The sequence below is a fragment of the Lepidochelys kempii genome, chromosome 13, assembly GCF_965140285.1.
Source record: "Lepidochelys kempii isolate rLepKem1 chromosome 13, rLepKem1.hap1, whole genome shotgun sequence".
Classification (NCBI taxonomy): Eukaryota; Metazoa; Chordata; order Testudines; family Cheloniidae; genus Lepidochelys; species Lepidochelys kempii.
Genome location: NC_136392.1, coordinates 23,063,970 through 23,080,537, shown reverse-complemented (window position 1 = coordinate 23,080,537; position 16,568 = coordinate 23,063,970). Strand labels below are relative to the sequence as shown.

At 47.0% G+C, this 16,568-nt stretch overlaps 1 protein-coding gene across 1 annotated transcript in view; it reads left to right on the top strand.

The window, feature by feature from the left end:
- The first annotated feature begins 1,851 nt into the window (after positions 1-1,851).
- The window catches only part of PPP1R16B (protein phosphatase 1 regulatory subunit 16B), a 103,256-nt gene continuing 88,539 nt past the window's right edge, over positions 1,852-16,568 (top strand). The window contains exon 1 of the mRNA XM_073309746.2: positions 1,852-2,109. The gene's annotated coding sequence lies outside the window, so the exon portion shown is untranslated. The remainder of the gene's footprint in view (positions 2,110-16,568) is intronic.

Below are 16,568 nucleotides of genomic sequence, written 5' to 3'. Positions count from 1 at the left end.
TCTGGATGGCCTCCTATAACAACAGCAATTTAATAATTTCAATAAAGCCAGCAGTGTTCCAGGTGTGCTCACTCTGAATTAAAATGCAAATCTTATTTAGATCCATAGTAGGCTATTTTAGGAGGACCCAAATATACCTGGAATCTTCTGCCCACCCCAACACTAGAACCTGAGACCTTTTTAAAAAAACCTGAGCAATCAAAGGCACTCATTGTTTCATAGGCACTCACACACACCCATTACCTTTTGATTCCAAAAGAATATTTTGGAGGAGGTGTGGGGTTTTTGTTTTTGTTTTTTTCTTTTCCCAATTTCCCTTCTTCTGTTTTCTAAACGTTGTCATTTATCTGACATCAGCCAAGTCCAGAGATTGTATGCATCTTTCAGGGAAGGGCTCATACAGAGAGGGTCACATCCTTAGCAGCGTAAATCAGTGATTCCATACCAGTTAGTGGTGCTATGCTAACTTACATCAAGTGATCGGAACCAATAAAAGAAGCCCAGTTGATGGGAGGGGGTCAGGGGCTGAACTAAGCTTGCTACTATCTTAAAAAAACAGACATTTCCTTTTTTCACTACTTCCTTTCCACTTTCCTCATTTGTCTTCCTTTCACAAGTGGGTGTATAGCACGAAAGGCCCCTAACTGCTTTTTAGCTGTAGAAAGGATTTAGCTTTGTTTCTCTGAGTCGGATCCCTTAATAAAATCTGTGCTTGAATACAGGGATTTCCCCTTTTCTCCTGTTGTGTCCAAAGGACTCGTCTCCTGTTTTAATCTAGATCAGCAGTTCTCAAACTTTAGCAACCCGAGGACCCCCATTTTGATCTACAATTTTTTGCTGAGCCGCAACCTGGCTTTTAATTTTCTCAGGGGGTGCTCAACCCCTGCTCAGCCCCAGGCCCTGCCCCCACTCCACCCCTTCCCCCAAGGCTCCTGCCCTGACCCACCCCACCTCTTCCAACCCCTGCTCCACCCCTGCCCCTCTTCTTCCCCACCTCTTTCTGCCCCCTCCTCCAAGTGTGTCTTGTCCCAGCTCCTCCCCCTCCCTCCCACCACCTCCTGCATGCTGCTGAACAGCTGTTCTGTGGTGTGCAGGGAGGCACTGGGAGGGAGGGTGAGGAGTTGATCAGTGGGGTGGGTGGCCCCGGACATGATTCCCTAGAGTACCTTCATGGACCCCTAGGGGTCTGCAGATCCCATTTGAGAACCGCTGATCTAGATCAAGATGTTTATATGGTCCCATCCCCACTTCACTCGAATGCCTTCCAAACGGTTTGGCGGGCCTGTAGTATATCACTTTGGCACCTTGATTGTGAGCAGGCCAGAAAACAGTGATGGTGGTTTACCAAGTATCAAGGGGGGCTAGAACAATTTGTATGATGGGGGTGCTGAGAGCCATTGAACAAAGCTGTAAACCCTGTATATGATGAAAACCACTTCCAGCCAGGGGGTGCGGCAGCAGCCCTAGTTCCAGCATCTATGCCAGGATCTGCAGCATATATATTAGGGGGGGGGGGATATAAAATGGAATTTCAGTTCTGAATCGTTCTGAGACGCTCTTCAGTCAATACTGTCCCGCTGGGGACCCCTCCCTGCACAGCAACCCTTCCCCCACTGCTTTGCTTGGCCTGGTTCCCGCTACCACCCGCCCGGCTGGAGGAAGCACGGGACTCTGCCATGCGCTGCGCCCTGCTCCTTGCTGCCTCTCTAGCCCCTCTGAAAATACCTGTGCGCCCGGCCGCTCCCCAGCCCCTCTCTGCACGTCCCCGCGCAGGATCCCTCCCCATCGCTCGGGCAGGGGAGCGCAGAGCATCGCCCGGCTCCGGTCCTCAGCCCCCTCCTCTCGCCCTGGCCACACCTTCGAGGAGGAGCCGGGCGGGAGTGAGCGCAGGACCAGAGGCGGCTGCACTCCTATCAGCGCCGGCTTCTTCCCTCTGGTCCCTGCCGCCTGCGGAGGCAAGGGGCCGCTCCGGAGCTGGGCAGCTGCAGGGCGCTCCCGAGCCTGGCTGCAGCCCTGCGCCTGGTGGGGGGCCCTCCGCCGGCGGTGCTCGCCTCTCGCCGGCCTGGGCGGCTGCTGCCGCAGCCCGGTCGGGGCTGGCTCCTGCGGCGGGTGAGTGACAGAGCAGCTGCAGCCCGAGGGGGCGCTGGGAGATGGGGGGCGCCTCATATCTTCCCCCCCCCCCGCCGCCGCCCCATCAGGGTCAGGTGCATCCAGAGGAGAACCGGGGGCGGGGGGGCAGAGCCAGCGAGGGCGGCGGGGTGAGCGGTGTGAAGGAGCCGGAGATCTGGCCCCCCCGACCCCCCCCCATCTCCAGCCAACTACGGCGGTTCTCCGGCTTTAATTATGTAGGAACTTTCCAGCTCAGGCTGTGTCGCCTCCCTTCTGTTTGTCTGGGCTCTGCAGCCAGGGGGAGCCCGCCCGCTCTTTGCCCCCTGCCCACAGCGTCGGGACTTTGGCTCCCCCGGGTACTTGGGTCTTGAATTCCTGTGCCCGAGGCAGCAGGACTATGTTGTGCTCTGGTAGGGTGAAGATTTTGCGGGAAGGGGAGGGCTGGGTTTGCATGGGGCGGGGGCAGAGGTGTAAAAGAGAAAGCAGCAGCTCTGGGTATCTGGGGGTGCGATGCACTGCTCTGGGTAGTTTGCACTATTGAGGGCTCTTATGTTCTCAAACCTTCTTCGCTGTGATTTTTGGGCGGTTGTTTTTGCTCGTGGGGGAGGAGGCAGTAGCAGTGCTATGGGCACTGGGCAGTGAGAATGTGCCTAGCTCCTGACCTACCCACCTGCTCTTCCAGTACTGATTGCCTGCATGGCTCTTCCTATCTACATCAGTCCTGCCCTAGCACCCCTGCCCCTGGGGAATTCCACTCCCAATCCCGTTACACAATTCTCCCAGTGCATCGCAGGTCTGGCCTACGATATGCCCTACTATTCCAGTTCTTGTTCCCATAGCTCTGCCAGTGCACCTGACACCTTGTTTCTGATGTGCAGCCCCCCCACCCTTGTCTTGCAGTATGGGGTCTTCGCATAGGGGTGCCCCTCAGTCCTGACCTGCAGTATCCCTGTTATTTCAGGCCCAGATCTTCACACTGCTGTGCCAATGCCTGCCTGCTTGACCTACAACACTCCCTGCTATTCCAGTTCTGGTATTGTCAGTGATGCGTGGTGGCTTCACGGGGTGGACAAAATGACCCACTAGTGACTTGAGACCACCAAACGAGCTTTCATGTCTGACTAGGTGTAAGGGATGCAAACCTAAGTCTCCATAGCTGAACAGTCAGAGGGGGGTGGTGGTAATCTGTTATTGAGCAGTGCTGACAAAATTACTTTGCAGTGTCAAATCAGGAAGTGACCTCCAGCATTGTGCAATCCTAGGCAAGCTTGAAAAGAACCACTTAAATAATCTAGTCAGCCCTCTACATCAAGCAGGATAAAACACTGTTAATCCCACTATACTTTGTCTAACCTTATCCTGAACACATCTAATGACAGGACATAATTACCTTTCTAGGGCAGTTCATTCCATTGCCAGATTGGCTTCAGGGTTGAAAACACTTTACCCATTATGGAAATTAGGTGATCACAGGAAACTGGAGAATTCAGGGCCTCAGTTTCTTGTCCCCACGTAGGAGTGGATTTTGTTTGCTTCATTTGGAGGTTCTCTTCCTTTGGCAGGAGTTAGACATGTTAAAATAGTTCAGCTAAACATATGCCTCTGTATTTAGAAACGAATTGATGGTTAAAGTACAAGATGGGGCTTCAGGGAGTTCAGTGGCCAGCCTGGCCGTCTTCCTGTGTGATCCAGTGAAAGTGTGTCCCAGAGACTGTCAACCAACCTCAAATCTAGTCATTTCAGGTGCTAACCCTGCCCTGAGGCTCCTGTGTGCCGTTCAGTCATTTTGAAGGGGCTCTGTCAGCCTGCAACTTGCCTGCCAGTCTTTGTTTTTATTATCACTTTCTTATCTTTAAAAATGTTTATTTCCTCTGCTGTGAAGAACCCACACAAACCAGGGGACACTCTAACTACATAAGGGAAATAGTGAAACTGACTTTTGGAATGCACAAAGCAAACAAATACGGGGGGCGGGGGGGGGGAATCTCCAGTGTTTCAACTGGAGTCATCTTAGGTATTTGTAACAAGTGTATAAAGCATTTTCAGACAGAGTGAGTCGAGAGTCCTAACTTCTGAGCCCATCTATTACCTTACCTTCCTCAACAGAGCTGTTTTGAGCCTTAGATTATTACTATTAAATTGCACAGGGAAGGGCCAAGTATCCTTATTAATATTCAGAACTAATATTATTTATTTATTGTCTTGGAATGTACTTTAATCGTGGGGTGCTAGTCCACACCTGGATTGGTTTCACTGGAAAGCACATCAGATTGTGTTGTAATTGCTATACAAATAACAACTCTGATAACATTTTTCCCTTACTCATTTAATCTCTATATTGATGGCCTGGATCCAAAGCTATTAAAGCTAATTGAAAGGCTTCCTTTATTTCCATAGGCTTTGTATTAGCCCCAGGATTTCTAAAAATTGAGCTGCTTGCCTTCTGACTGGAGGGAAGGGGAAATGACTGAAGATTTCATAGTAAATGAAAGATTAAAAGTGTTCCAGTTCCAATGTATATGATGCATGTGATATCATTTAGACATAAAGATGCTACTGTTTCTCTCTCCCCTTAAGACTGCATGTCCAGGCAGCTTGTCTCTAACAAGGTTTTGTTGTTGAATCTTTCTTTGGTGAGAACTTGTCCCTGCATGGATTTTCTTGGTACCAGCGTCTTCTTGGTGTCTGGGTTGCACTGTATCATCTCTGCAGCAATTCTGCTGTGGGAAAACTCAGCCATGTTTTGTTTTGACTTCCATCATTTATAAAATGCCTGTTGCCTCTGGGTATATTTCATTCAGTAAAAGCCAAATATCAACCAGTGTTTCCTGCAATGCTGTTGGTGGTGGTTACCCAGTCTTAGATGTTTGGGTTAACAAATCAGAAAAAGCCCATAGCTTTCTTGCTGACCAGGGAATGTTTCATTTTACCCTGATGTACACTAGTGCAGAGGTTCTCAACCTTTTTGTTTCTCAGCCCCCCTCTCTCCCCAACACGCTATAAATACTCCATGGCCCACCTGTGCCACAATAACTGGTTTTCTGCATAGAAAAGCTAGGCCTGGCTTTAGGGGGTAGCAAGCAGAGCAATTGCTTTGAGTCCCATGCCACAGGGGTCCCCCATGAAGCTACATTGCTCAGGCTTCACCTTCAGCCCTGGAAGTTGTGGCTCAGGGACCTGGGCTTCAGCCCCATGTGGTGGGACTTCGGCTTTCTGCTCTGGGCCCCAGCAAGTCTAATGCTGGCGCTGCTTGGAGGCCCCCCTGAAACCTGCTCAAGGCCCCCTAGGGGGCCCGGACCTCTGGTTGAGAACCACTGCACTAGTGAAAACATAGGCTTTGTTCTAAAAGATTTCTAGGGATGCTAGGTTACTAGCTCATGCTCTCTTCCATTTCGCATCCCAACAAAAGGAACCCACTCTCTTCAAACAAACTGCAGAATTTACCTATGAAATCACTTAAGCTAGTGTAACTCTAGTGAGCCTGATTCTCCTCTTGCTTACCCGTCTAAATCTAAATTCAGTTAGGCAACTCTGGAATTAAATTGGTATCAAACAAGTTTAAGTGAGAAAAGAATCAGGCCCACCATTCCCAGAATCAGCATTTATGGCTGGAAGGGACCCCTTGTAGCGTTTCAGTGTAGACACTACACTACACTACACCAACAGGAGGGATTCTCCTGTCTGCACAGGTAATCCACCTCCCAGAGAAGCAGTAGCTAGGTTGACAGAAGAATTTTACACAGGGACTTGGTCGGTTTAACTATGCCACTCATGGGTGTGGATTTTTCACACCTCTGATCAACGTAGTTAAACCGACCTAATTTTCTAGTGTAGACGAGACCTTAGAATTGCTCATTCAGCTGGAGGGCAAAACTTGGTCCATAGTTTAGGTGGTTCAAAATGAGATTAGATAAATGATGATTAAATGTCCTCACTTGGCAAATTAGATCACTGGCTAATTGACCTAGCCATTCAGGAAAGAAATCCTACCTAATATTCAACTTTCACTGAAATCTGTAACTTATTTAAAACCCCTGTAACTACTTTGGATAATTCTTCACCTTTGTCACTGTTGCTAAATTACTTCTGGATATTTATCAGAGCTTCACTTTGTCATCTTGTCTTTGGGCTGAATTCTTCCATTAATCATACCCACTAATCCTATCATCCTGTTGATCTCTTGGAAATTCCTTTTGCAAACTGCCACATTTGATTCTTTCTGTCTCTTTTGCAGGCTTTTTAAAAATATTGGCACAGTGGGTGTTTATAAACCTGACTGACAGTTCTCCTCCTCCTCTTTCCCCCCACCTCCATTTAGGCAGAATGAAAACCTTGTTTTGAATGTCACTTAAAAAAGCGAGTATAATTACGTACTTCTTATTTTTGAAGTAAAGAACTCTTGTGGGTGAGGGGAAGCCGGACCCAAGTCAATAACATTTTCCATAGATGTATTTGTGGACACTAAGACCCCAATCTTGCAATGAGCAACATGTGGGCAGATACCTCTTCCCCCACAGAACTGGTTTTGACTTCAGAGGCTCTGTACAAATTCGGGAGTCTGCCTGCATGTTGCTCATTGCAGGGTTGGGGCCCAGGGATGCTAATGTTGTGGAAGAATTTTCTATGCATTTAGAATGTGCTGTTTTCTTCTGGACTAAAGTAGCTGGATTAGGTCAGTGGGTGAGTAACAGTAGATTGGTTGTTCTGAAGATGCTAATGGTCAGTCTGAATTCAGTGTTTATTTTCCAGCTGAAAACAGCTCAGCTGGCTTTCTTCTGTGCCAACAATTGTTGACAGCAAGTAAATGCTTATTTAGAGCATGGGGTAGTGCATATCTAGCCCTCACCCCTGTTAAAAGAGCTGAAGGGGTGAACTGGGGTGTGTGAAAGGGGTCAGCTGTTTATTTTTTGCAAGGCTCCTGGGTCAAATAACACCTTATCATGGGAATGGTTTGCCAGCTGGCTCTCCCTTTAGGGAAGTTTAAAGAGGCTTATTGCAATCTTTCTAGAAGTCTGTCTTCCTCTATTAGTCTGCTTGCCTCTCCATCTCCCTTCCATGTGCTTGCTCGCTCATTCATACAGACAGAGCCATTGCTACATGTGCACAGTTATCTATCCATACCAGCTGTGCTGCTCAGTGAAGTGTTCCTCCCAATCATGGCACATTCATTTGTAGATTGTCACTTTTTGCTGTGCAACATACATTTTTTTCCTTAATATTTTTCTTTAAAGTGACACTTCTGAACTACTTCTAAGCCATATGCTTAACAAGCCTTAAAAAAATGAATCTTCTGTTGACTATCCAGGTGAGACCCATTATGTTTGATTTGAAAATCAATCTCTTCATCCCTGAGCAATTAACCAAAAAGCCCTCTTGCTGTAGGTTCTGCTTTTGTATATACATGGCTTTAACATCCACATTCGTAAAGCATAAGCCCAGCTTGTCTTGTGTTTGGGACCTACAGTCAGGACCAGCAATAGGCTGTGTATGTATCATCACTGGTTCCATGCCTCTGTTTCCCTGTATAAAATAGGGATTCTTCTACTTCACACGGGAGGCTGAATTGTTTAAAGCACTCTGACACTTGGATCAATAGTACAAAATGTTTCTTATTACAGTTTTCCCACCTGGAGGGGTGGAAGGTCCCAAATGTTTCATGGTTAATACAGAATATACTGTCCAGACAGTGCAAAATTTTGAAGTTTCTCTATCTGCTGGTAGCAAAGACAACAATGCTTATTGTCACCTGCCTGCCTGTGACCAGACAATCTGAGCTGATATAAGTGAACCTGTGTAGTCTTGAATGGCAGCTCAAAATCATCAGTCAGCAGCTGAGCTGATCAGAGCTGAGCTGAGATTTTTAATAATACATAGTTTGTTCTTACAGCATCTTTCATCTGAGGGTCTTGTAAAGGTACCCTGATACCATAGTGACCAGGGCCATGTAAGTACTAGACGAGATGGAGAGGTTTTACAAACATTAAACCTCAATACCCCAATAAGGCAAATGAAGTACATCATTTCACAATTGGGTGAACTGAGGCATGGGTTAAATGACATGCTCAGGGTCCAACAGCCAGTGGCAGACATGAGAATGAACCCAGAAGTCCTGTTCTTGTTAGCAATTAAAATAATGGTTTAACTGCAAAGGCAAGTGGGCAGCATCCTCATTTTACAGAAGGGGAAACTGAGGCAGAATTGACATGACTATCTAGGTTATGTTAGTGAAAGCCCAGGGTACAACATAGGCCTCCTGAGACCATCCAATACCTCTTCTGCTGCATTCTCAGTGGAATATACTCAGTCTTTTACATTACTCTCAGTTGTTTGTTTGTTGGAACATTTAGTCTGTATCTTTAACTGGGAAGGATCAAATCTCATGGTTTTCAAAGCAGCTAAACTGAAGCTATGCTCATGGGAATTGTTACATGCACTGGGAAGGTGGGTAGGTGCTACTGCTCTGTGGACTTCCTGTTTTTTTCCCCCTTCTGTTGGAATTACGGAAGTTAACTGAATGGCTTTTTTTTTTCTCTATTCACACTTACAACAACTTGATAGGATCTGAATTAAGGAAGCTAAATAAGAATTTGTTAAATAGCAAGTTACCAGATAAGCTTCAAACAGGAAAATAATTTTCAGAGGGAGGCTTTTGCTTCAGTATAAAGTAAAGATCTTAAGTTTAATAGTACTGGGTTCTTCCTTACCATTTTGCTCCATAGTCCCAAAAGCAGTTTTCATACCATCATTCTCCCCCTTTAATGGATGGGAGTGGGGTGATAGGGAGACAGAGGGCTTGTACATGTAAAATAGGACAGGAATAGCTATTCTGCAGAGCTCCCATGTGCACACTTATTCAAAATACAACTTTCATTTTTTGTTTTACCTTAGTCTACTTTGGAAGTGGATTAACCTGGACAAAGGCACTCTTATTTAAAAAGTATCCTCATGGGGAGTCATTCCAGAATAGCTACAGCACTTTAAATTCACACCTTACCTTATTCCAAAATAACTTCCCCATGTAGGCAAGCCCTGTGGCACAGGATAGAGAGGGAGGTGTTGTACCCAAGATCATACAGCAGGACAGTGGCAGGAACAGAGATCTAGTCTTCTGATGGCCTGTCCACATTACCTCCATGCTGCTTGTACAGTTGAAACTGACCATCCTTTCTGTGGGCATAATGCAGTTTGTGCCTGTTGAAATTAGCTTTCATCCTTACTTTGAATTTGTCACTGCTAAAAACTGCAGTGGTCCTACATCAATGGGACTGCACCTCTCATTCCAGTGGCTTAGGCTGAATTTTGGATAGTAAACGTAGCATTCAAACCTGAAGATCAGTCCACTAACTCCCAGATCTTACAGCATGTTGGAAGCACACAAACAAACAGCAGTCGCTCAGTGGGTCTTGTGTTTGTGTTCCCCAGATGGCCTAATAAAAATTGAACCAAAATCTCTTGCTAGGCTAGGCTATAGCACAGCAACTCCTCTTTCCAGAGATTCAGGGTGGATCCGAGTCAGAACATAGCATCAGATGTAACAAGCTGAGTTTGTGATAATGGTATGTTGTATGTTGGTGGCAAGTGTGAATTATTTGTAATTAACTGTCATGCTACACACTTGGTTCACTCTTGCTGGGGAGAAGCAAAAGTGTTTGCATGGTGTCTCCTGAACTAGGGAAAAACACTGTACAGTCATACAAATGAGCAGTTTTTATTTTAACATCTCATGATTCTTTGGTTTCAGAGTAACAGCCGTGTTAGTCTGTATTCGCAAAATACAGTTCTTTGGGTTCTGACTCTGTTATTTTTGGTCTGAATGAATCACGGCTTTTGATCTCTCCCTGCTTATCCCCTTGTGTGACAATCACAGGTTGAAAACACAACTTTAAATCCACGCACGTAGGCAGGCATCAGCTCCCACTTTCCTCTCTCTCCCCCACACTATCCAGAGCCCTCCCCTGTGGTCCTGTTCAATGACTCACTCCCTGGGTAGGTTTCTGTTTCCAGCCTGCAGATGGATGTGCCTTGGGATCCTACCTTTAACGAGAGAGAGAGGAGGAGAGAGAGAGGGCGGGGTGGCCGTGGTGCCAAGCTCGGGAAGAGTGCGCCTCGGAGGTGGGCCTGCTCCAGGTAGGGTGACCAGACAGCAAATGTGAAAAATCGGGACGGGGGTGGGGGGTAATAGGAGCCTACATAAGAAAAAGACCCCCAAATTGGGACTGTCCCTATAAAATCAGGACATCTGGTCACCCTAGCTCCAGGGTTCTGCCCCACTCAGTATGGTGCCCCGGTGCTGCAGGCAGTGGTTACAGCTGCCACCTGCTGCACCGCGACCTCTACAAGCCAAAGCCAGAAACGGCATGTGGCTCAGGCAAAATTCCTGTGCTGCTGTAGCTGAGGATCACAAGCCCCACTCCAAATCACAGCACTATCAGGTGTGGGAGGCGTTGGATGGCGCTAAAGTCTCTGTTACACTGGGAGTAACTCCCAGGCCAAATCCATCCCATCAACGGAGTTACACCGAGGATATACTTGGCCTCGTATTGGTAGTGAAATATTTGTTGAAATCCCCCAAGAATTGCCTCTGCTGTCCTGTGCAGGGCTAAGATTTTAGGTCAAACAAAGGAATGACTATAGGAGACTCTGCACATCTGGGCCTCAAGCAGTCACTGCTCAGCTGATCGCACTGGTGGTGGTAGTTTTGTGCAGCGGTGCCCAAACTTTTCCTGTCGTGCTTTCCCGGCGCTACCAGTAATGGAATCTGTCTGTGCTCCTCCCCGCCATTGCAGCATAGTTGGCTCAGCGGGTGACCTTGGTGTGGGGAGAAGCTGGGGCTAGAGGCAGAGCTGGCGTGGGTGCAGAGCAGGGGGCAGAGTGGAGCTGCGGCTCGGGGTGGAGCTGGGCTGGGAGGTGCTTCCTCCGTGCCCCCCCTCCCACCGTGCATCTCCCTGAATGTTCCTTGGCGCCCCCCTAGAGGTGTGCGCCCCAAAGTTTGGGGACCACTGTCTTAGCAGGTGGAGAGCAAATGGGCAGAGACCTTCAGACCTTGCTTCATGTAGATGCCTCAAGTCGGAATTCATCCTGTGCCTACGAAACTCGAGGTGCTTTGACTGCTGCTGACCAAGCTTTGGTAATGACTGGGGCATGTTGAAATGCCCCCCTCTAACCATCCGTGAGCACCCATCAGGGGAAACGTGGGTGTGGGGGGGTTCAGGAAGGAAATTCCAACCTTGGGCAGCCTCTGAGGTACTGCAGAAGTTAGAAAGGGAAACCTGTTAATTCCCTTAGCTTGTTTCTGTGTCCACATAGGACTGTTTCCTGTGCGTATTCTAGTATGTCATTGTCAAAATAACTTCCAGTGGCTTGGGTCTTTGACTGCTTCCATTAAGAAGACTGGTCTAAGAGGGGATTAATGCCTATCTGAAGGGAAGGGGATTGTCTCCTACCATCTCCATGGTTTGGGAAGGCTGGTGTAGCCTGCTTCATGTCTCCTTGTTCTGTGGGCTGTTTTGGATAATCTCCTTCTTCAGACCATAATATTTTCAGGTATATGGTCTAAGGAACCGGGCTTTGGGACCAAGCCCACCCATATCCATTGCAGTGCTGGGGAAAACTAATGGAAACAGAAAAACAAATACGAGGTGATTATAAAGTTGTTGTCACAAATGGGTCAGATCATTTCCCCTACAGGGGTCTGGCCTGGCAACCTGCATTCAGATTTAATGTGCTGTAAAAAGAAAAAAAAATTAATGGAAAAACCGAATTGGAGACTTATGCCCTCAATTATTTTTCGTTCTACATAGTCTGGGCTGCTATATGTCCCTCCCTGTAATGTTTCATTACTGCAGTTCAGCCTGGTCCGGAGGATGCCCTGTTGCAAAGTGGCAGTTAAAATTCAGTTCATGTTTGCACAGAAATGCAGTTCTGGTCTTTCCATTTCTCCCAAGTAAACTCTGAATTCTGGGATGGGGTCCTTTTGCTTATCTGATACTGGAGATAGAGTTTGGTAGCAGATACTTTGCTTCTGGGATAGGAACAGGGAAATGATGGGGTGAAATTTACCTTCAGGGAAAGGAAAGTGTCCTTGTTCCTTCGGGGGAAGGAAAGGCCAGAGTTGTCCTTATTTGTGCCCTTCACATGCTCTCCATCCCCAAGGTCATACGCGAGCTGTGATTATATATAATGCATCTCAGTGTAGCTATTGTAGATATTTATAAGGTGCCTATCACCTTGGCACAATTGCTATCAATGGGAGTCTTCATGCATAGGATTAGCATAAAAAGAAATGGCCCTAATACAGGAAAGGAATGCATCTTCCGTGCACTTTAGCTATCGTCTCTGCCACTCTACAGGCCAGTAAATAGAAGAGATTTCTCTTCTGAGCTGGATAGAAAGGGGCTGAGTTAGAATGTCGTCTCTTCCTGATTTAATCCCAAACCCAGTTTCTAATCCCCACCCAAATAAAAATTAAGGTTGGGTTTTCAAATGTAACTCTTCATTTCAAATGTCCCTGGCCCCGTGTCTGAGGACCCTCTCCCCTGAGCTGTTTCCTGATGGCTCTGTGCCCCTGGCCAAGCTGAAACCAATGGCTTTCCAATGCTGGCTGACAGCAAACTTTCAAATAAAAGGCTGCTGAGCCTCCACCTTCATAATGCCCAAGGAGCAGTTTCTGCAGCTGCCAGAGACCCCTTAGGGTGCACATAGATGTTGCTTAACAATAAATCCCTGAATGAAATATCATGACCCAGCCTGCACTGAACATGCAGATAGAAAGGGGATCAGGTGAGGAATGGATTATTAACTCTTATCTCCTTAGAGACATGAGTTTCTATATATAAAAAAAACCCAACAATATGAAATCTAACTTTAAAATTTTACCCATAGCTCTTACCACCCACCAGAAAAGCCCTAAATTGCATTTAAATTAAGTTTTGGGTTTTTTTTTAAAAAAAGTGTATTAATAAACCAACCTGGAAAGGAGGTGGCTTACTCCAATGGGGCAAACCTGAGGCCTGAGTGGACAGGCTGTGGTACTGGGGCTCTGCTGATGCCTGGGCAAGGAATCCAGAGGCTGTGGTAGCTACTGAAGTTCCTGCAGCTCTGCTCAGTGTCAGTGGGCCTTGCTGGTCTCCTTGTTGCCTTTGCTTCACTCCAAACTTCCCCTGCATGCTCGGAGCACCCTGCACTGGGTTTGGGCAGGCCATTTGTTGGCCTTAAGACACAATCCTTTTTAAAAATGGTTTGTCCCCTGTCTGGTACTGAAACAAACCCAGATGTGGTTTTGTCCGGTTTCACCATGCGCGTGAGGTCACACTGGTGGGGGTGGGGCGGCAGGCTCTTCCAAATGGCATCTTCCATGTGGTGTGACCTCACCAGGTCACACCAGTGTGTGCGGGGGACACAGGCAGGAGTGGGCCCACACTGTTCCTGGAAGTACCAGAATGTCCAGTATTCTGGGGATGTGTGAGTGACCACCCTGGTTGGCTTGGTGCATGCCACAAGGTGCCATTCCCCACACAGGCTCTCCAGATCCATTCTTCTCCTGTGCAGTGGAAATGCATCAGTTCTGCTTAGTTTAAGGACCGCCACATGCAGCATTTGCCCAGTATTGCCATAGCTCTGCAGTGAGTGAAATATGAGCGAAGAGGAGTCTTTGCTCTACAGAGCGTAGTGTGAGGGCTGGGATTTTCTAAAGTGTCTTAACTCTCCCTGATGTACAATGGGACTTGGGCTTCTAAATGTTACTTGTGCCCTGTTGGAAGCTGATGAGAGTTGCATGCTAAACACACTAGTGTTTCTAGAGTGATACGCTTGTGTGGCACAGGAGGTCAGACTAAACCTATGTATCTATGAAAATTCCACCTTCAGGGCCTGATCGTGCATTCCTTCAGCACATAGCTGTTGACCTTGGTGGGAGTTCTGGGAACACAGGATTTGCCCCTAAAGATACAAACCTCAGGCTACCATTAGAAAATCCTCATTATTCTGTCCATATTGTGCTTCTGGGAGACTTGTTGGCTCGGAGCTAGTGCAGATGACTGGAGGCTGCCATCAGATTTGTTTTACTCGTCATGGATGTACCACTCAAAAGAGCAGTTATGTTACAAATACACAAGCTGATCTGGAGGAGGAACATTGGGCACAGGGTCCCTTTAAGAAAATGGAGAAAGTGAGTCCAAGATGAAATATGGGGTGGAAAAATGTTTTATGTCCTACTGTGTTAAATGTTACAGGAAACATGAGGTGAAAACGTTAAGAGGCTTCCTCCAGCTCTTGTTTAGAGTGGAACAGTTGGAAAAAAACAAGGCCCTTCAACTTTTCTATTAACAGTGTCAGTTTTAAAACCATTTCTGACTCACTGTTTAACACCTTTTTTTCTAGCTTGGCATTTCGCTCCCAATGCTAGGAATAAGGTCAGTGGAAAGAGAGAGGATCTGGAACCCTTGGGAAGAACAGCCAAACCAAAATGCTTCATCCCAAACTTATTGGCCTGGATGGAGTCTCTGGGGAAGTGTTCAGTTAAAATCTTCAGGCTTCCCTTGAGCTAAGGAAAGAATTTGTAAACTTTGATCCAGTTTATGTAACTCCACCAATGGCATCTCAAGTAGTTATGAATGTATCCTCTCTATAGTGTGGTGAGGTCATATCCCCATCTTACAGATGGAAACTGAGGCACAGACTAAGTGACTTGCCCAAGGTCACACAAGAAGCCTGGGAATCAAACCCAGAACTTCTCAGCCCCAATCTATGCCTTAACAACAGGCCCTTCGTGACTTAAATGTCCCCTGCTGTACATGAACATTAAATATTCAAAGGCACATTTTGTAAGAATCCTGGTTTATCCCAGGGTCCTTGGTGAAAATGTCCTCTTCTCTCAATTTTTATGCAGTATGTTAATACCACTTGACGACTGCCCATCACTCAGAGATGGCTGCATTTAATGATTCTTTATGTATATAGTTACAAAAGGGCTTTGGGAGTCCTGAGCATGAAAGGTGCTGAATTCATCCGAGGTTATATCTACACTGCAATTAGACACCTGTGGCTGGCCCTTGCCCGCTGACTCGGGCAGAGGCTAAGGGGTTGTTTAATTGCGGTGTAGACGTTGGGTCTCTAGGACCCTCCCACCTTGCAGGGTCCTCGAGCTCATGCTCCAGCCCAAGCCTGAACGTCTATATCACAATTAAACAGCCCTGTGAGTCCGAGTCAGCTGACAACGGCTGATTTGCATCAGTGACTTAATTTATTATCACTCCGACCTATGGCTAACCTGCCAGTGCCAATGTACCCACTAACATAGCACAATAAAACTTTGTTCTCAGAAATAGTTGCTGAAATTACTCCTAAGGGTGAGCTGAGAGCTCATGATAGTCAGGGGCCATATTCAGCATTCCCTGGTGGCTAGCGCACAGGACTAGAGTTAAAAACCCCGGAATTCTAGACCTGGTTCTATCACTGACTTGCTGTCTGGTCTCAGGCAAGTCGCCTCACCCCTGTAAGACCTTCACGTCCCCATCCTTTACAACGGAAGCGTTGGTAGTTGTCTGAGGGTTAGTCATCTCTACAGTGCCTTGACAGTGTAATTGATGTACTTATGCAAAGTCTTTGTTTCATGCACTCCCCTGAGCTTAGTATCGCATATGCTACAGTATGCAAACTTCCTCCCAAGCTCTGCTGCTGGTTCTTCGTGAAGTAGGTGCTAAGTGGTGCTGCGATGCATAGTGGTTCTGTGGGGCAGAGATTCAGATACGAGCAGGGGTGCATCTGTCCAGTGGCTGCTTGTGACCGTGGTCAGAGGAGCAGATTTCAGAGTAGCAGCTGTGTTAGTCTGTATTCGCAAAAAGAAAAGGAGTACTAGTGGCACTTTAGAGATTAGCCAATTTATTTGAGACTAACCAATTTATTTGAGCATAAGCTTTCGTGAGCTACAGCTCACTTCATCGGATGCATCCGATGAAGTGACCTGTAGCTCACGAAAGCTTATGCTCAGATAAATTGGTTAGTCTCTAAGGTGCCACAAGTACTCCTTTTCTTTTTGTGAATACAGACTAACACGGCTGTTACTCTGCAATTTATTTGAGCATAAGCTTTCGTGAGCTACAGCTCACTTCAAAGCAAACCCTCCACTGGGCTAGGAAACACTAAGTTTTTTACTTGGTTACCTTAGAAACCTTCCACTGGTGGGCACTGTATGCTCCCACACCACATTGCTGAGAGGGAACTTGTCCTCTGACTAGCTGATCCCCTGAGATTAGGGGTGGGAGATGGTGACAGGAACCCCTGGAGAGCAGGTGCTTTGGTGTGACAACTCTCCTGGGCACACTTGAGTGTGTACCATGCAGTCCATATTGGCAGCTGATCCAGCCTCCCTTGTGTTTGAAAGGCCTCACAGCTGGGTTAGCTGTCACAGGCAGGGGAAGCTAGTCTAGTTTGGCTGGCGAGGCAGTAACCCTTCTCTGACT